The following is a 22,346-nucleotide window of genomic DNA, read 5'->3' as shown; positions in this document are numbered from 1 at the left end:
ACATCAGCGACCCAGACTCCTTCTGTTTTCTGCTCTGTCATTCTTCCCGTCTGCTTGTTGCCTCATAGTGATAAGACGCCTGCTCTAACTTCACCATTGCTTCCAAGATCTAGACAGAAAATAGAGAAGATGAGAGGCAGAGGGACATGTGCTGGCTGAGTCTGCTCTCCTTTTAAGGTGATTGCCTTGGAAGTTCCACCCAAGAGATTCAGCTTATATCTCATGGACCTGAGCTGTTCCCAGCACCATAATGAATATATAAACCATTTCCATCAACCCAAAAGTTTTCCTTATGCCCATTCCAGTGACTCCCCACTTCTAGCCCTACTCCAGGCAAGCACTGATCCCTGCGTTTTTTGAAGGTGTCAAATCATCACTCAATTTTGAGAAAGGCCAAGTCAGATTTCAGAAGTGGAGGACAGTGACTCCAGAAACCACAATGAAAGGCATATATGGTTCTGGGATTACGGAGTCTTTGCTACTGACAGGACATAGGTTGTTGAGGGTATGGGATCTGATTTGACAGGGAAATAAAAGATCAGAATGGATAAGGAAGAGAGAAGTAGGAGAAGGAAAGGAAAAAGTGAAAGGAGTGCTACTCTGTCTGATGAGGGCGGCATTCTGACAAAGCTTCACCAAGAAGATGCAATATGTAAGACTCTCTAAAACTGTAATGGCAGTTTCCAGATGCACCAGGAGAGAAAGGGCTTTCCCAGCAGAGACACCCACAAGTGCAAGTGCATGGAAGCTTGAGAGAGTATGAAGCGCAATTAGTTCTGGCAGAAGTGACTAGAAGAAAGGCAGGCAGGGGCCAAATGAGTAAGGATCTCACATTATCGTGGTAAGCGCTGTAGAGGGGAGAGTCATGAAATGATTTTAAGGATAAGGAATTGTATGACCAGATTTGCATTTTAGAAAGGAGACCCTGGCTGAACTTTGTAGAAAAGGTTGAAGGAGAGGAATATCAAGGCAAGCAGAAACTGCTCCAGCAGTCCAGGTGAGAAGTCACACAGGTTGATATAAGAAATGGAGCGGGAGGGGGAGGAAGAGGCTTTAGTAAAGATAGTAAAGAGGTAGAGTAGGCAGGTTAGGTGGGTTAAGCAGAGTCACATAGCAAAGAACAGGCGGACCAGAGATTCAAACCTGACTGTGGGACCTTGAGCAAGTTATGTGATTTGGTGACACAATCTTCTCTTTTTCAAAATGAGGCTAATAATAGTAGCTGTTGTTGGGAGATTGCTCTCTGTGGGTCTCTTGATTTTCTGCACATTTTGTGAGCAAAGCACTAACTGCTCTTTGTTTAAGACTATCTTTTCAAGGTTGTTTACGTAGCCTTGGAAGATAGAGACCATGTCTCCCTCCAGAGCAAAATGTTTACTTCCCATTATAAAAGATTCAGGTCCCCAAAGCTCAGGGTTTATCTCCTGTAAATCAACCCACTGTGTCTACAGGTGTCATCTGGCCCTCTTTGTACCACTCTCTGGGAATTAGCACAAAAATGCGGATATTCTGTCTACTTTTATTGCTGTGAGTAATACATCGTCCTTTGTCTTTAAGCCAGGAATCTAGCATCTTCTACTAACATCCAAAAAAAAATGGTGGCAAGCTACCTTGCTAGCTTGCAAGTAGGGTTAAGTCTTAGGTGAACCTAAGAATTGGATTGTGCCTCCCAACCTCATTCACTACTTGGGGAAAGAAATAAGAGGTGGGAGTGGATCTGGAAGGGACTTAACATTTGCTTTCCCATCATTGGCTTACTGAGATAGTGTATGTAAATCACCTAGTGCATAGTGGACACACAGAAAAGGCAAGCAAAACCCAGAAGGCTCACTGAGAGGTGTGAAGACACACAAGAGGCAAAGCTAGGATGAGAGCTCTTCTAGACTGGGGGTCATAAGAGAGGATGATGAATATAGTCACGTGCTGCATAACAACATTTCTGTCAATGACAGACCGCATATACGATGGTGATCCGGTAAGATCAGTACCATATAGCCTCGGTGTGTAGTAGGCTGTACCATCTAGGTTTGTGTAATTACATTCTGTGATGTTTGCACGATGCAATTGCCTAACGATGCTTTCTCAGAATGTATCCCCCTCGTTAAGCAATGCATGACCGTATTTGCTGCTAAGCAACACTGCACTGTAAACAATTTTTTTCTTCTGTTAAAATTATCTGCTTGTATATCTACAAGGGAAAGCTTAAAAAAAAAAAAAACCACCCTCTAAATCACTTTGTTTGTTTGTTTTTAAAGAAAAGCATTTAGAACAGCCTGCAGCAATTAAATATTTCCTGCTACCCCAGTTCATCCCCCGTTGACTTTATAGAAGAGGTGGAGACCTAAGTTAGCAAAGTCTTCGCCTTCTTAAGCCACCTCATCAACAACTGCCTGAGGGAATTCGAAGAAACAGGTTTGGTGTCTCTCTCCTTCAGGTTTTCCCTGTTTTTCCACACAGATATCTATCTGGAAGCATTCCCCAAAGCTTAGAAAAGGTGAAAGGCAAATACTGGACAAAATGTTAAAACCCTTAAGGACTTATTATTTGTTCCAAATATAAAAAATAATTCCTAGATAAAACATTTCCATTTTACAAACCAAGAATAGCTGCTTAATCCATAACAAATTAAAAACCATTGTTCTATTCCTGGTCCAGAAACACAGTAGTTGGACCAAAGATTTCAATTCAGCATTTCCCATCCAATGCCTGTATTTGATCTTTATCTTTAAGTAAACCTGAAGTTATATAGTTGGGCTATTGAAGATTTCTCTTTTGTCTGAGTTAATAGCATTTATTGTCATGAAAAGGATTATCATTACCCTTTAAACTTGGGAAGTGCCATTCATAGTTATCCAATAGGAACAGTCCATTGATCACTGATATAAATATCATACATTGCGTGCCTGATGGTAGGCCAGGAACAAACTTCAAATAACTGGGATATCAGATATTGACCTTGGTCCCTGCAGTGGGAGCAGATGTATTCATGGATAGTAAGTTCTCTCTCAAAGCCAAAGTGAATGACACTTGAATTTCTTGAACAGCTTTAGTCGAATGTCAAAGATAAGCCCTCCTCAGAAAGTAGAGTGAATACTAGGAAATCACTCGGGCCAAAGAGAACAATCAGTAACCTGTGGGTTAGGAATAGAGCAAGGAGGGGTGAGGAGAACAAAGGAAGATCCCTTCTCTGAGACACTCCATGGTAAGAGGCAGCTGAAGTAGAAGGGCTCCTTTGCCATCACTCCTCCACCATCCTTCATTCTCATTTTAGGCAAGACTAAGGCTCAGAGATGTGAATTGTCTTATCTGAGGTCCCCCAGCTCTTTGAGCTGAGCCTGGTTTCCTGAACCCCAGCCAGTTGTTCTCAACTCTCAACTCTCAACTCATCTTCTCTTCCCAAAAGTCTCCTAATAACTCCCTCTGCTCAGGAAGTCCACATTGACTGGGTAGGCCTTGATAAAGATACAGCATGGAACAGAGAATTTCCAGATTGGAAGAAACCTCAGTGATCATCTAGCCCCTTTATTTAAAAATGGGAGACAGAGGGCTATAAAGGATACCTGGCTTGTCCAACATCACTTCTTCTCCAGCTTTCTCCCTATAGATTGTTACAGAAATGAAAGAAAGAAGGGAGGGGGGTAGGGAAGGAGGAGAGAGTATAGCATTTTTCATCTCAGTTGGCGCCTCTGCTTTCCTCCCCACTGTTGCCTCATTTCCTCTCTCAGCTCCATCTCTCCTCTCATGATGAAAATAAAAATAGGTGCAGAGCCTGGGAGCCTTCCACTCCTTCCACTCCCTCCACCCACCCTCCCAACCCAGATACCAAGTGCCAAATGCCTCTTTACTCTCTTCAACTGGCACCTCTTCTCCACCTCCCTCTTTCTTCCACATTCTTTACTTCTCACCTCATTTCTATAACAATCTCCTCACTATCAATAAGCTTGCCCATCTCCAGTCTATTTCCTACACTTCCAGAGGGCACATCCGACTTTCCAAATGAAAATTCTTTATGCCTTAGTTATCTTTAAAAGAAAATTCAAAGTTGTTGTAAGATTGTACAAGATCCTTCCTGATCTGACTCCTGCCTTCTCCAGACTCACCTCCATCACATATTCATTTACTCACGTATTCATTTACTCACTACGTGATGTAGATAGAATACGTGCCATGCAATGATCTAGGCACTGAGTGCACATGCCCCACTTACTGATACATTGCTCTTTACACTTCTGCTCCACCCATGCACCATGGCCTCAAGTTCCCCGATGTGTCATGCTTTCTCTAACTCTGCTTATCTGCTGCTACTTTTACTCTATTTCTCTCTCTTTCTCTATCCTATTTATACTTCTTTTTTTTTTTTTTTTTTTAATACTTCTAAACTCAGCTTGGATACATTCTTCTCCAAGAATCATTGTCTGGCCCTCTATTCTGGATGAGCGACTGACTTTTTTTCATAGACCCTAGACCTTGTCATACATTGTAGAAATTGTTGGCTGTCCACACCCCCCACTGTGCTGTAGGCTTGGAGATGGGAAAGGTTATATCTTTATCTCTGTATGCCCTTACCTAGCTCATGACCTGGTGTATTATAGTATAGTAGGTCTTCAATAAATATTTGTTGTATGAATAAATATATGAATGAAGTCTTATCCTCCCAAACAGATAACTGTTAGTTCTTCTCAACCTTGTCCAGGGAACTCAACTGCTCGACTATACACTTCCCTTTACAATTTTATCTCTGAGATGGTACGAAGGACCGTTTCTAGATCCAGCAAAAGAAAAAGGCTACAGATTTTAATCCAACCAAAGAAGATTAAAATGACTAGGATAATTCTTCAGCCACTATTTTCTGTGTAACTTTGGGCAAATCACCTCCTCTCCTTGGTTCTTCTCCAACTGTAAATGGAGGTAAGGAGGAATGAGATTTTCTCTAAAGTTGCACACATCATTCAACAACATAGCTAACAGGTGCATCAGTTCTGACTTTTAGGAAGTTAACCATAGAAAACCTTCCCAGTAGCACAGATCTGACAAAAACAGGAACCCCATTGTGTGTATATGTGTGTTTGTGCATGTGCCTGTGTTTGTGTGCACGTACCAGCCTAGGAACTGAAGTGGGATAAAGAATGGTGGTGAATCATCATCTCTCACATCTCCGCAGAGAAAGGGGAATATTTGTTTTGACCTTGTGATCTTACGGGAGTGATTTAGCTTTTCTAAAGATTAGCTTCTTCATCTGTAAATTAAAAGAATATTCACTCAGCAAACTCAAAGAACATCAAGAACTGGAACAGAACAATTACACTATATATATGAGTTGTCGTGGGTTTTTTAAAAATTAAATTTGTTCTAAACCTTGCAAGAGAACTATTGTAAAGAGCAACAACAAATAGACCAAGGCCATTAAAAATCTGTTAGAACTAACATACAAGTTCAGCAAGGTTGAGGAGAGAACCTTAAGGATTCAAGATTCAACATACAAAAATCAACTGTAATTCTATACAGTAGCAATTAGCACACAGAAAATGAAATTAAGGAAAGAATTCCATTTATAATAACATCAAAAAGAATAAAATACTTAGGAATAAATTTAACAAAAGGAATGTAATATTTACACTCTGAAAACTACAAAACATTGATGAAAGAGGTTAAAAAAGACCTAAATAAGTGGAAAGACATCCCATGTTCATAGATCATAAGACTCAATATGGTTAAGATGGCAATACTCCCAAAACTGATCTACAGATTCGAGGCAATCTCTATCAAAGTTCCAGCTGACTCCTTTACATAAACTAACAACCTAAACCTAAAATTCATATGGAAGTTCCAGGGGCCCAGAAGAGCCAAAACAATGTTGAAAAAGAAGAAAAAAGTTAGACGTCTCAACACATCTTAATTTTAAAACTTACTACAAAGCTGCAGTAATCAAGACAGTGTGAACTGGCCTAAGGATGGACACACAGACCAATGAAATAGAATTGATAGTCTGGAAATAAATCTTCACACTTACAATTGATTTTCAACAGGAATGTCAAGACAATTTAATTGGGACAGAATAGTCTTTTCAACAAATGATACTGGAGCAGTTCACATGCAAAAGAATGAAATTGAAACCCTACTTCAGACCACGCACAAAAATCAACTCAAAATGAATTAAAGACCTAAGTGAAAGAGCTGAAACCATGAAATTCTAAGAAGAGCACAGGCTTCAATCTTTATGATCTTGGATTAGGCAGTGGTTTCTTAGATATTATACCAAAAGCACAACAACAAAAATAGATTAACTGGACATCATCAAAATTCAAAACTTTTGTGCTTTAAATAACATCATAAAGTGAAAACACAACCCTTAGAATGGGAAAAAGCTTTTACAAATCATATATCTTATAAGGGATTGGTATACAAAACATAGGCATAGCTTTGTTTTATTGTGCTTGCTTTATTGTACTTCACAGAAATTGCATTTTTTACAAATTGATGATTTGTGGAAACCTTGAAACAAGCACATCTATTGGCACCATTTTTACAACAGCAATTTTTCACTTCTTGTCTCTGTGTCACATTTAGGTAATTTTCACAATATTCCAAACTTTTACATTATTATTATATTTGTTATGGTGATCTGTGATCAGTCATCTTTGATGTTACTATTGTAATTACTTTGGAGTATTGTGAACTGCGCCCATGTAAAACAGTGAACTTAATAAATGTTGTGTGTGTTCTAACTGCTCCACTGACTGGCCATTCCCCCATCTCTCTCCCTTTCCTTGGGCCCCTCTATACCCTGAAACACAACAATGTTAAATTAGGCCAATTAATAATCCTACAAAGGCCTCTAATTGTTCAAGTGAAAGGAAGAGTCACACATCTCTCACTTTAAATCAAAAGCTAGCAATAATTAAGCTTAGTGAGGAAGGCGTGTCAAAAGCTGCGATAGGCCAAAAGCTAGGCCTCTTGTGCCAAACAGTTAGCCAAGTTGTGAAACAAAGGAAAAGCTCTTGAATGAAATTAAAAGTACTACTCCAGTGAATACACAAATGACAAGAAAGTGAAATAGCCTATTGCTGATATGGAGAAAGTTTTAGGACAGACGTTATCGCCATAACATAAAAGTGCAAGGTGAAGCAGCAGGTGCTGATGTAGAAGCTGCAGCAAGTTATCCAGAAGATCTAGCTAAGGTCGTTAACGAAGGTGGCTACACTGAACAACCGATTTTTAACGTAGGTGAAACAGCCTTCTATTGGAAGAAGATGTCATCTAGGACTTTCATAGCTAGAGAGGAGAAGTCAATGACTCGAGAGGAGAGGGGAAGCTTCAAAGCTTCAGAGGACAGGCTGACTCTCTTGTTAGGGGCTAATGTCGCTGGTGAGTTTAAGTTGAAACCAATGCTCATCTACCATTCCAAAAATCTTAGGATCCCTAAGAATTAGGCTAAGTCTACTCTGCCTGTGCTCTATAAATGGAACAACAAAACCTAGACGACAACACATCTGTTTACAACACGGTTTATTAAATATCCTAAGCCCTTTGTTGAGAACTTCTCATCAGAAAAAAAGATTCTTTTCAAAATAGTACTGCCCATTGAGAATGCACCTGGTCACCCAAGAGCTCTGATGGAGATGTACAATGAAATTAATGTTGTTTTCATGCCTGCTAACACAATATCCATTCTGCAGCCCATGGATCAAGGAGTAATTTCAACTCTCAAGTCTTATTATTTAAGAAGTACATTTTGGGGGCTGGCCCAGTGGTGTACTAGTTAAGTTCACGCACTCTGCTTTGGGGTTTGCAGGTTTGGGTTCCAGGTGTGGACCTACACACTGCTCATAAATCCAGGCTGTGGTTGCATCCCACATACAAAATAGAGGAAGATTAGCACAGATGTTAGCTTAGGGCCAGTCTTCCTCAAGTAAAAAGAAGAAGATTGGCAACAGATGTTAGCTCAGGGCCGGTCTTCCTACCAAAAAAAGAAAGAAGTGCATTTTGTAAGGCTATATCTATCATACATAGTGATTCCTCTGCTGAATCTGGGCAAAGTAACTTGAAAACTTTCTGGAAGGATTCACCATTCTAGATGCCATTAGAAACATTCATGATTCATGGGAAGAGATCAAAATATCAACATTAACAAGAGTTTAGAAGAAGTTGGTTCCAACCCTCATGGATGACTTAGAGGGGTTCAAGACTTCAGTGGAGGAAGTAACTGCAGATGTGGTGGAAATAGCAAGAGAACTAGAATTAGAACTGGAGCCTGAAGATGTGACTGAATTGCTGCAATCTCATGATAAAACTTTAACAGATGAGGAGTTGCTTCTTATGGATGAGCAAAGAAAGTGTTTTCTTTTCTTTTTTTTTTTATTGAGGAAGATTAGCCCTAAGCTAACATCCGCCACCAATCCTCCTCTTTTTTGCTGAGGAAGATTGGCCCTGAGCTAACATCAGTGCCCATCTTCTTCTACTTTATATGTAGGATGCCTGCCACAGCATGGCTTGATAAGCAGTGCATAAGTCCGTACCAGGGATCCAAATCGGTGAACCTGGGCTGCTGAAGAGGAGCATGCAAACTTAACTGTTATGCCACCAGCCGGGCCCCAGGAAGTGTTTTCTTGAGATGGAATCTACACCTGTTGAAAATTGTTGACATGACAAAAAAGGATTTAGAATATTACATAAACGTACTTGATAAGGCAAAGGCAGCATTTGAAAGGATTGACTCCAATTTTGAAAGAATTTCTACTGTAGGCAAAATGCTATCAAACAGCATCACATGCTGCAGAGAAATCGTTCATGAAAGGAAGAGTCAACTGATACAGCAAACACCACCATTGTCTTAGGTTAAGAAATTGCCACAACCACCCCAACTTTCAGCAACCACCACCCTGATCAGTCAGCAGCCATCGACATCGAGGCAAGACCCTCCACCAGCAAAAAGATTACAACCACTAAAGGCTCAGATGATGGTTAGCACTTTTTAGCAATAAAATATATTTTAATTAAGGCATGTACATTGTTATTTTAGTCATAATACTATTGCACACATAATAGACTATAGTACAGTGTAAACATAACTTTGTGTGTGTGTGTGTGTGAGAAAGATTGGCCCTGAGCTAACACTTGCTGCCAATCTTCCTCTTTTTGCTTGAGGAAGATGGTCCCTGAGCTAACATCTGTGGCAGTCTTCCTCTACTTTGTATGTGGGATGCCTCCACAGCATTGCTTGATGAGTGGTGTGTAGGTCCACGCCCAGGATCCAAACCTGCAAACCTTGGGTCACCCAAGTGAAGCATGCGAACTTAACCACTACATCATTGGGCCGACCCATAAACATAACTTTTATATGTACTGGGAAACCGAAAAATTAGTGTCACTTGCTTTATTGCAATACTCACTTTGTTGCGGTGGTCTGGACCTGAACCCACAATATCTCCAAAGTATGCTTGTATATAAAGAACTCTTACACTCAATAATTAAAAGACAAATATCCAAATAAAAAAATCAACAAAAGACCTGACCAGACATTTTTCCAAAGAAGATATACTAATGGCCAACAGGTACATGAGAAGATACTCAAAATCTCTAGTCATTAGGGAAATGCAAATCAAAACCATATAAGGCATCACCTCCCACTTACTAAAATGCCCATCATCAAAAAGATAAGAGATAACAAATGCTGGCAAAGATGTGAAGAAAAGGGAACACTTGTGCACTGTTGGTGGGAATGTAAATTGGTGCAGCCACTATGGAAAAGTGCAGAGATTCCTCAAAAAATTAAAAATAGAACTACCATATGATTCAGCAATTTCAATTCTAGGAATATATTCAAAGGAAACAAAAAACACTAACTCAAAAAGTTATCTGTGGGGCTGGGCTGGTGGCACAGTGGTTAAGTGTCTGCACTCCACTTGGGGGGCTCAGAGTTCAAGGGTTCAGACCCCCGGCATGGACCTATGCACTGCTCATCAAGCCATGCTGTGGAGGCGTCCCACATACAAAATAGAGGAAGATTGGCATAGATGTTAGCTCAAGGACCATCTTCCTCACCAGAAAAGAAAAAAGAAAGAGAAATCTTAAAAACAAAAGTTATCTGCATCCCCATGTTCATAGCAGCGTTATTTACAATAGCCAAGACATGGAAAAAACCTAAGCATGCATTGAGGGATGAAAGGATAAAGAAGTTGTGATGTATATACAATGGAATACTACTCAGCCATAAAAACACAAGGAAATCCTGCCATTTGCAATAACTTGGACAGACATTGAAGTCCACGAGAAGCTAAGTGAAAAAAGTCAGACATAGAAAGACAAATACTGTATGATATCACTTATATGTGGAATCTAATTTAAAGAAAACCTCATAGAAAAAGAAATCAGATTTGTGCTTACCAGAGGTAGGGGTTGGGGTAGGAGAAATTGGAGGAAGGGGTTAAAAGGTACAAACTTCTAGTTATAAGATAAATAAGTACTAGGGATGTAACATACAACATGATGCTTATAGTTAAACCTCTGTATGAGATATATGAAAGCTAAGAGAGTAGATCCTGAGTTCTTATCATAACGGAAAATTTTTTTTTCTTTTTCTTTTCTTTTTCTTTTCATTCTTTTATCGCATATTCTTTATTTGAGATAATGGATGCTAAATAAACTAAAGGTGGTAATCATTTCACAATATATGTAAGTCAAACCATTGTGCTGTATACCTTAGACTTATGTAAGTCAATTATATCTCAATAAAACTGCAAAAAAAAAAAGGCAAAGCATCTGAGTAGACATTTCTTCAAGGAAGATAAGCAAATAGCTAATCAGCACATAAAAATATGTATACCATCATTAGCCATCAGGGAAATGCAAATCAAAACCACAATGAAATACTACTTCACACCCACTAGGATGGCTATAATCAAAGACAGATAATAAGAAGTGTTGATGAGGGTGTGGAGAAATTGGAACCCTCATACACTGCTGAATGTTAAATGGCACAGCTGCTTTGGGAAACATTCTGGCAGTTCCTCAAATGGTTAAACATAGTTGCTGTATGATCCAATAATGCTACTCCTAGACATATACCCAAGAGAAATGAAAGTATATGTCCACAATAAAAACCTGTAAATGGATGTTCATAGAAGCATCATTCATATCAGCCAAAAAGTGAAAACAACCCAAATGTCCATCAACTGATTAATGGACAAACAAATTGTGGTATATCCAAACAACGGATTAGTATTCAGCCATAAAAAGGAATGAAGTACTGGTTAATGCTAAAACATGAATGAACCTAGAAAAGATGCTAAAAGAAAGAAGCCAGGCACAAAGGACCAAATATCGCATGATTCCCTTTATATAAATGTCCAGAATAGGCAAATCTACAGAGACAGAAAGTAGATTAATGGTTGCCTAGATCCGAGAGGGATAAGGGGATTGGGGAGTGATGGCTAAGGGATGTGGGGTTTCTTTTTGGGGTAATAAAAGAGTCTAGAATTGACCACAGTGATTGGTATACAACTCCGTGAATGTACTAAAAACTGTTGACTTTTAACCTTAAATGAAGGCATTGTATAATATTGAATTATAGCTAAATAAAACTGGTAAAAAAAAAAAAGACAAAAAGCTAAGGGCTCCACCAAGATGTTTCTCATCCAGAGGGTCTTCTCCCTTCAGGATCTCCACATCCTGTACTTTACACTAACCAACTAAGGGCTTGGTTATCAGATACTTGTGTGTGCATTGCTTGTGTGCATGCATACACACACATTCACACACATACACACTCACACACACACAAACACACACATCAGTTCCTTGGCCACAGAACTGCCCTGGCTTTCTGGTTAGGGCAGGGGTGGAAGGGAGTGAGAGATAGCCAGGGACTATTTTTATAAATGTAAATCGTACCAAAACAATTGTTCTCATTTATTTTCCCTAGAGCAGGAGGAGGGGAACGGAAAGGAGGGGAAGAATGCAAGATGTCACTGCGCTTCTCACTCACTGCACGTGTGGGATGCTGATCTCACTTCAGCAGCCTCCGAGCGCAGGTCCCAGGAGTGAGAGAAATAATGAAGTCTAGTCGGACCAGCTGATGCTGCCTTCCTGTGTCTACGAAAGGCAGCTGCCTCAGTGCTGTCGTTTCAGGGGCGCCAGACAGGGCTGTGCCCACAAATCTCTACCTGCATCCTAACCGCCTCTTGCCAGGCATGAGGATAGTCCTGGAAACTCACTTACTGGGGACTGCTTCCAGACTGCTGTGATTCTGATGCTTGACTGCCCAGCATCTGTGCCATCACTATGACCCCTGCTTCCGGAGGTAGACCTGCTTAGTGTAAGGAAAGGACACTGCACTAATCATGATCTTTGATATGCAGGAAGAAGTTTACCATTGACTTTTGGAAAGTTCTTCCTGGCTCTTAAGAAAGCTTAGGGAAGCTTCTTGCCTTCTCCTCCTGGATATGAACTAGGAAATGTGTAGCCTTGATCGCTCCTGGGAGCCATCCTGCACCCGGCAGGGGAACCAGACTTATTGCGGAGGTGATTCTGCAAATGGCCGAGGGGTTGACAGGATGAAGTTCAGTCCTTGATGACAGCCTCCAGATCAATCAGTCCTGGAACTCTATTTCTGGACTTCCTATTATGTGCGGCAATAAACCTGTGGTTGAGGCAGGTCGGACTGAGATTTTCGACCCTCGAGATTGAAAGCATGCTAACTATTGCAGAGATTTCCGGAGGATACATGCCGCAGCTTGGAGGGGACAGTGACAGCAGTTGGCATGTGTATGGAGAGCTGTGGGGAGGGTGTTCTCCCACTTGCCTATGAATCTATGAGTGGATATTAGCATGTGTGGGTGTGGGTGAGCATGAGGACATATGTGGATGACTACATTCTCTTACTCATTCACTCATTCATGAAACAGCCCATATTAAGCCCTCACCATGCTCAACAAATCCCTAACGTGAAGGGAAGAGTAGGAGTGTATGAGTATGTGTGTAATCTATGAGAACATGTGTGCAAATGTGCACATGTGCCTGTTTTCTGCCAGAGGATTATTGGATTTGTCTGCAATCTGCTCTCTTGGCTGAAGTCATCATCTCCATAAGAGGAGTCCTTATCTCCACATCCTCTCCATGGCTCATCATTAATTCTGTGCTGAACGGAAAGGCTAAGACGGCTGTGGGGGAAGTCAGTGCCAAGTGGTGTACAAATGACAGGCTCTGGCATTGACGATCTTAGCACCAGGAAGCAAGGCCTTGGACCTCAGAGGGGGCAGTGGTATGAGGCTCATCCAAACAAGGTTCATCTCCTATAATTGATTTCTTCTGGCAGGTCTGACCTCCTAACGGGGCCCTGCCTAGGCTGGCTCTATTATAATTAGTCTCTGGTCCCTGAGACACCAACCACATGCAGGCTTATAGGGACAGGCTGCGGCTGCCTAGGGTTAGAAACTTGTCAGGTAATTCACAAAGCAAATAATTCACTTTACAAAACAAAAGTGCTTTTAAAAAAGTGCTATGTTTTGATCCCCTCTTTTACAATTATAAATTCTAGGTGCAATTTAATATTCAGATTGTTAATATTACATGGTACAAATATGCTAAATCAGAAAAATTTTGCGATCTTCTCTATAGATGCCGAAAAGGTGTTAGATTAAATTCTGCTTCCATTTTTACTTTTAAAATGCCTTAATAAACTAGAAACGGATATATATTTCTGCAAAATGATAAATAAAATGTTGCTCAAATCAACCACCATTGTTATATCTAATGATTAATCACTAGAGACACTTCTATCAAAATCAGGGAAAGATGGAGGTAACCTCTGCTAAGCACTATTACTTACCATTGTTCTGCAAATTCTAACCAATGCAACAAAATAAGGGAAAAAAAGGTCAAAAGAAGAGATACCAGAAATAAAAGAAAAACCAAATTGTCATTATCTTGCAGAATCTTGGCACATTTTATTTTGACAATAATCTCAATGATTTTATCCGACTTCTGAATGAAACAGATAGTTACTAACAAACCTAGAAAGATAAATATTATTCTCCACAACGATCATTTGATCTTACATATCGCGCCAGGGATGACTTCAACCAGATAAGAATGGATAAAGGTTAGTTATTTCAAAACGGAAAGCATCATATTCAGCAAACGTTCTCCAATACTAAATTGCTTATAACCAATAATTCACTATAATACCAGGCAGAGAGTGTGTGCAAATTTGCAGATACCACATTTCTTTGATGTTAAGATGTAATATTAAAAATTGTAAGTAGTTGAGAAGTTGGGACATGTCTTCCAGTCAATGTATACATATCTGTTTAATGTTTTAGTGTATCCTTTTTCCTAAATGACTGTAATTATCTTATAGTCTTAGAATGGAGTCAATATTGCTCAAAACTAGATGTATGCTGTGTGTTTTGCTGTGGTTTTCATGGGGCCCCGGTGGGTGTGTGATAACGTCCACAGTGAACATTTTCCATGTTCAAAACATTGCGGTTCTCTGAGGTGGGAACACGGGAGCCTCGTCCACGTGTGAGTCTGGTGTTTGCGGTCAGCCCCAGATGGACTTGGTCTTAGAGCACTGTGCTGACCCAGCCCCTCGGTTCTCCTCAGCCCCATGTGGAGAAGGAGTGCCTTTCCTTTTGAACACAATCATTAGTTAAGCTCTGTAATCTTCATAAAAAAGCTTTAACCTGATGTGCCTAGTTGACTATCAAAGCATGTGACCTGTCACTTCATCTGGAAAAGGCTCACCCCAGGTTCTGGCTGGGGAGAACGTTCTTGAACTTTCTTTCATCCAAAACTCATGAGGAGCTTGGTGATGAGAAAACACACCTGTAGATAATTGTCTGAGGGGCACACAGATTTAAATCTTTCTCCAGATCAGTTGTATCTAAAAGTGTTTTAACCATGAGAACATTTGTTCAAGCATAAAAGAGATGGATAAAGAGCTCTTCTGCCTGAAGTGGATATAAGGAATAAGAACTTCGCTTACAGCCTTATTTTTATCCCCATCTTGACTCCCAGGAGAGTCTGAGGAGATGCTGGAGAGCATAGTTAGAAATACATTCCTCGGGGCTGGCCCCATGGCCAAGTGGTTAAGTCCATGCACTCCACTTTGGCAGCTGGGGGTTCACTGGTTCAGATCTTGGGTGCAGACCTACACACTGCTCATCAAGCCATGCTGTGGCAGTGTCCCACACAGAACAGAATGACCTACAACTATGATATACAACTAAGTACTGGGGCTTGGGGAGAAAAAAAAGAGGAAGATTGGTAACAGATGTTAGTTCAGGGCCAATCTTTCCCACCAAAAAAAAAAAAAAAAAAAGAAAGAAAAAAGAAATATATTCCTCTAGATGTCTTTCATTTGCACCTGGGTCATTCAAAATCACCAGAGAGCTGATTCTCTGGACAATTGTTTTTATTGCCTGAGCTTTGTGTGTAAGCCATGAATCTGAATAAAGAGATTTTACCAACATATATGCATACGCACACCCATACACACTCATGCACACATACAAACCAGCTAAATGAAGCTTGCAGTGACGTATATTGTTGAGATGTTCTTGAGAACACTGTTTGCTACCATTAAGGAAGATACTTTTTAACAAAAATTAATAAATACTTGTATAACACTATGTGCTGGGTACTATTCTAGGGACGTTGCAAATATTAATTCATTTAAGTCTCATAAGAACCCTATGAGATAGATTCTATAATTATCCACATTTTGTAGATGAGGAAACTGAGGTGCAAAGAGTTATATAAATTGCCCGAGGTCACACAGCTCTGCCGTGGTGGGGCTGGAATTTGAACCCAGTCACTCTAGCTCTGGAGTCTACTTTCTGACCCACTAGCTGTCTTCTTTTTATAAAAATTCATAGGAAAAAAGAATCCTTTTGGATTTCAGTAATGGGAAAAACCATTGTTCGGAATAGATGGTTTTCTTAAGAGTTCCAGACACTGCTTTTTATAACTAAACTCCGCGCTCTCTTTACTGAGCCTTTACAGAGGCTCAGAGGCATCAAGTCAGCTTTCAAGAGACCGCACCATCATCCTTACGAAACGTGAGCCTTCTGCAGTCCCATGCTTTTTTTCCGCTGTGGCAAATTTACAACCACCCAGGCACCTTCCAAGCTATGGATGTGGTAGGAGGGGAGCCCCTCCACCACCCACTCACCCCAGAGGCCTTGTTCCCTCTTTTCCTACTCTCCAAATCCCTGCCCAGATCAGATACCAGGAACATCTCACTCTCCTGACCCATAGCATGCACCCTTTCGTGCTCAGAAGGCAAAAGCACCCAGAAGACACAGAGAGGGCACACCAGGAGGGACGGAGGACAGGAAAAGCAAAGCAGAGCAGCAGGCACAGGGAGGGAGTCGGGCCCGGCAGGTGTCCTGGCCAGCGAGGGGAATTTGATAGCAGGCAAGAGCCTGAATCCACGCAGACGGTGACATCATTGTGGGTCTGGCAGCTGACCCTGGAATTCAGGAGCAAAATCCCCAGGTTTACCCCAAGAGGATAAACCGAGGATGAGGAACTGAGTTTTTCTTACTGAAGTGAGTTCCTTGTCCTGTCCAGTTTATTAGCAAAGCATATGAATTGTCACTCACTCTGGAAAAGAAAATACCTCCAGTTTTTGCTGGGGATTATAACAACCTTTGGAATCACAGAGATGTCTGAGGCAGAACTCAGAAACAGCAGCAGTGACACAATAAGTGAAATAAATGGACTTTGGGGCCCATCTGAGAAAGAAATGGACTTGGCCAAGCAGGGGATGAGGTTCTTGAGAGAGGGGCAAAGGGAGGGGTCGTGTTTTTCCCAGGAGTTGGAAAAGCTCACCAGAGGGTAGAAGGTAGGTGCATTGGCTAGTCACATGGTCCTTGTAGTCCTGAGTGCTGTCTTGGGAGGTTCCTAGAAGCTCAGAGCCATTATGACTGCATTTGTGTCCTGCAGTAGCCGACCGCCTGGCTGCAGAGAGAGTACTGTAGGTGGGGTGCAAGGAGTGGCTATGCCCCCCAGAGAATGCCTCGACCCTGTTTCCCACATCCTGGACCCCTCCTCTCATCGTCTTGCTTTATGTCATTTCGGGCACAAATAAAGAAGTGACTTCAGCTGCTCATGCCCCAGCTGGGGGCCATGACTGTTGGTCCCCTTCACAAGCCCTGAGTCCTGATCAGCTGCTTGAACTTCACGTTGCCACGGTTGGGGCATATGAGCCAGGGACCCAGATGCTGGAACTGAGGTCAGTGTTCTGGTTTCAAACAAGAGGAACCAAGCAAGCGCCCCATTACTGAAAACAGGAGACGAGGCAAAAATCAGGAGGACAGCGAAGCCAAAGACATGATAAGCCATGAAGCAAAGGTATCTGGGACCCATCTTTTCTCCAGAGCAGTGATTCTCTACTCAGCATGTATATTACAATCCCTGGGGATATCTGCTTTTTAAAATACTGCATGCCAGATCCCATTCCTGAAGATTCTAATTTATAACAGTCTGGGGCGGGGCCTTGGCTTCTTTTTTAAGCCCCCACGTGATTCTAACATGCTGCTGGCATTGAGAGTCACTGGACCAGGCCTGTTTTCGTCTTGTGCCTCTAGAGGCGTTTAAGAAGTCCTGAATGGACTGAAAGAGAACTTTGGGATCTGGATTAAATGGGCACAGAATGCCATGCTCCTCTCCTCCCTCCCACTTATCCTAGCTGCATTTTCACATTTCTGGGATTACTTGAGTGATATCTTTCTCTTCAATTGCACTGTGATCTCCATGGGGTGGTAACATGCCTGTTTCTTTCACCGTCGTATCTCCCCAAAGCCTGGGTACTCAATCGATAGTTTTTAAATGAATAGGTAAATGATCCAAGAAAATTTAGCAAATTCTCTTACACACAGTGGGGGCCCAATAAAATTTATTACTTTATGACACTCAAATTCTCTCTCCTGAATCTCTGGTTCATAAGAAGGTTTTGAAGAAGAAAGACATCAACTCAAAGAAAGAGTGATATTTATTGATTTCTCCAGAGATAATGGGTATGGGGCTTAAATCCCTCAATTCTATGAGTTAATCTAGGAGCTACTTGGACCTGACGTGAGCCGAGGGGAACACTGGCCTCAGAGGGTCAGAGTGAAGAAAGGGATGTGGGGCCACCCACAGGCTGGATGTTGACTTGGGTCACTCAATTTCAGTGCTACTGCAGATACATCTAGATCTCATTCAAGAGGGAAGAAAGTCACAGGCAGACACTCTTCACATCAGGAGCCTCAGATTGAAGAAAAGAGTTGAAGACATTCTAGGGAATTGTTATAATAAGGCATGACATCAAAAGGTAGAAGGATGAGAGACAATTTGTGTGGTCGACTCCAGGATGAGAGAAACCAAACCTGAGCACAATGGGAGGGTGGCAGAGGCCCAGTTTCTATAGGGAGCTGTAAGAGTAGGCAGCTTAAGGGTAGGGCGCTAGGTCTGTAGTATTGGGCAATAAATATGGGTAACCAATTGCTAATCACAAGAACTTTATCAATTCATCTAAGGAGATGCTCGGCCAGGGGTTAAATTAATTTCCAGCAAAATGATGATGAAACCACAGAGTGATTTCATCCTGCATGGATTCCCGAAACTAGTGGGCTACCTCAGATTTGTGTGCAGATTATTTTCTGAATTCCCTTGCCTCATCTCAGTAGTTCTCTCTCCTGACCAGAAAACCCCCAGCTGTCTCTTTACCAGTTATTATGCATCACATGTCTGACATGGTCATTGGATTACTCTTCTTCACTTTTCAAATGAAGGACCACATACCATGTTAAAAATTGCATTAGTCAAACTTATGCTTTCAGTTATGCTGGAGAAGCTAGTGTCAGATTAATTCCCTCATTAAAACAATTATAAAAACAATATAATTTTCTTAAAAAACTGCTGGAAGTCATTGGAGAGCCATAAAGGAAGCCAGCACTTGAGGGACAAAGACAGAAGGAAATAGAAGTGCTTTGAGTTGAATGTTATAGGTTGAATTATGTCCCCCTTCAAATTCATTTGTTGAAATCCTAACCCCCAGTATCTCAGAATATGACCTTGTTTGTCTGGAAATAGGGTCTTTGCAGATGTAATTAAGTTAACATGAGGTCATACTGAAGTCGGATATGCCCCTAATCCAATATGACTGTGTACTTACAAAAAGGGGACATTTAGACCCACAGAGAACATCGTGAGAAGATTGGAGATATGCTTCCACAAGCAAGGAACTCCCAGAAGCTAGGAGAGAGGCCTAGAACACATCCTTCCCTAGCACCTTCAGAGGGAGCATGGCCCCACCAATACCTTAATCTCAAACTTCTAGCCTCCAAAGCTGTGAGACAATAAATTTCTACTGGTTAAGCAATTCATTTTGCTAGAGTAGCTCTAGTAAACCAATGCATTGAGCTTGACATTTTGTTTAAAATTTCCTCTCAAGTCATTCGTCAACAGATAAGTTGTGCATTGATAAGCCAAGCAAGTACTGAAAAGCTAAAAACCAAATGAGATTTTCATAGAGCTATAGTGCTAGGAAGATGAAATTTGATCTCAGAACCCAGTGAAGAGGAGAGGCCTTGTTAAATAAAGCAGAATTTCATTTACGACTCAGGAGTTAGGAGAAAATGGAAATATACCACCATTGACTAGGTCAAGGTAATTTGCCCATTGTCTAACTCCTGCTGGGAGAAAATTAAACGTTCACTAGAGGTAGAGAAGTTGTCAGGAACCTCTACAGTTTATCTCACATGAGCCAACCCAGACCTAGACCCATAGCTGCTTTGGATAATGTAGATATCAGACAAGGATTTAACAGTATCTAAGACTAACATGTTCAAGAAGATATATGAAGATATGGTGAATTTTATCACAGAATTAGAATCCATAAAAAAGTCAAATGAAAAACAAAATAACTGAAAGAAAGAATTCAACAGAGTTAATATATTAGCCCATGCAAAAGACAGAATTAGCAAACTCAAAGATAGAGCAGATCAAGAGGAGATATCCAGAAAGTAGGCCAGTGAGATAAAGGAACAGAAAATGCAGACACTTCCATTAGAGACATACAGAACATGACAAAGAACTCTACCATATATGCAATTGGAGTCCCAAAAAGAGAGGAGAGAGGGACAGAAGTAATATTTGAAGAGATACTTACCAAACATTTTCCAAAACATTGAGAAACATCAAACCACACATTCAAGTAGATTTAAACAATCCCAGGTAGGTTATGTGCAAAGAAAACCACTGTTAGGCACACAATAGTCAAACTGTTGAAAATCAAAGAAAAAGAGAATTAGAGGTATTCAGATGAAGATATCAGCATGATGATATCATATAAACGGGTATACATAGATAGATATACATAGAAATATGTATAGATGTGTGATATATGCATGGGTTCATATGCACACATGTATTTTCTTGCTTTGTCAGCTGAGAGGATGTAGAAGCAAAGACACCTCATCAACAAGAGCACAACCAGCATCCAGATCTTGGTTTCTGATAAAATATTCCAATAAAATGAATGCGATATCTTTGGAGAAATGGCTGACTCTAGGGACTGGGGCAGGGAATATACAAGATGAGCCCAGAGCATCTTCTAGGCCAGAAAATAAGGAAGTATTAAAAAAAAAAAGCATCTCACATTAATGAGAGTATGGCAAAGGAACATAGAAATGCAGGAGCCAACTGAAAGAGCAACTCATGGCCAAAGCTGGAACAATAAGCTGGAATAAATAAATGATTGAATGAATATATAAAATGATTGAGTGAGAATATACAAAACTCCTGTGCACAAGAATTCCAAATAATTTATGTAGATGCTCTAAGCTCAAAGAGCTGGAGCGTTAACTCCTCACTCCTCAAGGGCGGGCTACAATTAGCAACTTCCTTTCAAAGAGTACAATATTGAAAAAGAGTAACTTTACAGTGGAGAAATATGACAAACATTACCTCTGATCAACAAGGATTTCATGTTGATAACACGCACCCTTGATGTAATGTGAGAAGAATGGTACTTTACTTCGGTAATCTTCTTTCCAAAAAAATACACTTGAGTCTAATCATAAGAAAAATGTAGGACGGATTCCAATTGAGGGACATTCTACAACATATGTGACCATTACTCCTCAAAGTAAAGGTAATCAAAACCAAAGAAAGTCTGAGAAACTACCACAGTCAGGACACACGACTAATTAAATGTAATGTGGCATCCTGGACAAGATCCTGGAACAGAAAAAGGACATTAGGTAAAAACTAAGAAAATCTGTGGCGACAGCCTGTTGGCATAGTGGTTAAGTTCACACACTCAGCTTTGGCGGCTCGGGGTTCGCAGATCTGGATCCTGGGCATGGACCTACACACCCCTCTTCAAGTCATGGTAAGGCGGCATCCCACATACAAAATACAGGAAAACTGGCACAGATGTTAGCTGGGGGACAATCTTCCTCTCCAAAAATGAAACAAAACAAAAGAAATCTGAATAATATATGGATTTTAGTTAATAATATTGGTTCATTAATTGTAACAAAGGTACCAAACTAATGTAAGATGTTAACAACAGGGGAAACAAGGCATGGGCTATGTGAGAACACTGTATCTATCAGTGTAACTTTCTTTATATCTAAAAATGTTCTCAAATAAAAGTTATTTTTTTTAAATATCCAGATGGCAGGATACTTTACTTTCAAAGAAATAATAATGACTTAAAAATGACTTTTTATCATGTGTGATAAAAGATAGCAGACAATGGAATCACATCTTTAAAAGAGCTGAGAGAAAAATATACCCAGTAAGTATTTCCTTCAAAAATTAAAAAGTTATTTTATAAAAACATAGAGGGAATTTATCACCATTAAAATAAATACTGAAGGAAATTCTTTAGGTAGAAGAAAAATGATCCCAGACGAAAGCATGCTAAATCAGGAAAGAATAATGAGCCCAGGAAAGGGTAAATATGTGTGCAAATCTAGGTTAATATTAACTTTTTGAAACAATAACAAGTTATCACATGGATTAAAATTTATGTAGAATTAAAGTGCACACTATCAATAGCACAAATGGGAGTGGGGAAGGGTGAATGAAGTTAAAATATTCTAAGGTTCTTGTACAAGGATTAAAGACTTTAATAAGTCAAGGATGAATGGTGTAAAATCTGGAGTAACTTCTAAATATATAGATTTATACATATTCAACTTCTAAAATATGTAAAATATATATTTTGAACTTCTAAAATATATAAATACATATGAATATAAAAAGAGAAAAATAATTAATAAAAATATGACATTAATCCTCAAAAGGCAAGAAATGAGGAGCAAATGGACAAAGAATAAAGAGAAAAGCAA

Source organism: Equus quagga, chromosome 4 (assembly GCF_021613505.1).
Source record: "Equus quagga isolate Etosha38 chromosome 4, UCLA_HA_Equagga_1.0, whole genome shotgun sequence".
NCBI lineage: Eukaryota > Metazoa > Chordata > Mammalia > Perissodactyla > Equidae > Equus > Equus quagga.
Note: the sequence above shows the minus strand (reverse complement) of the source record.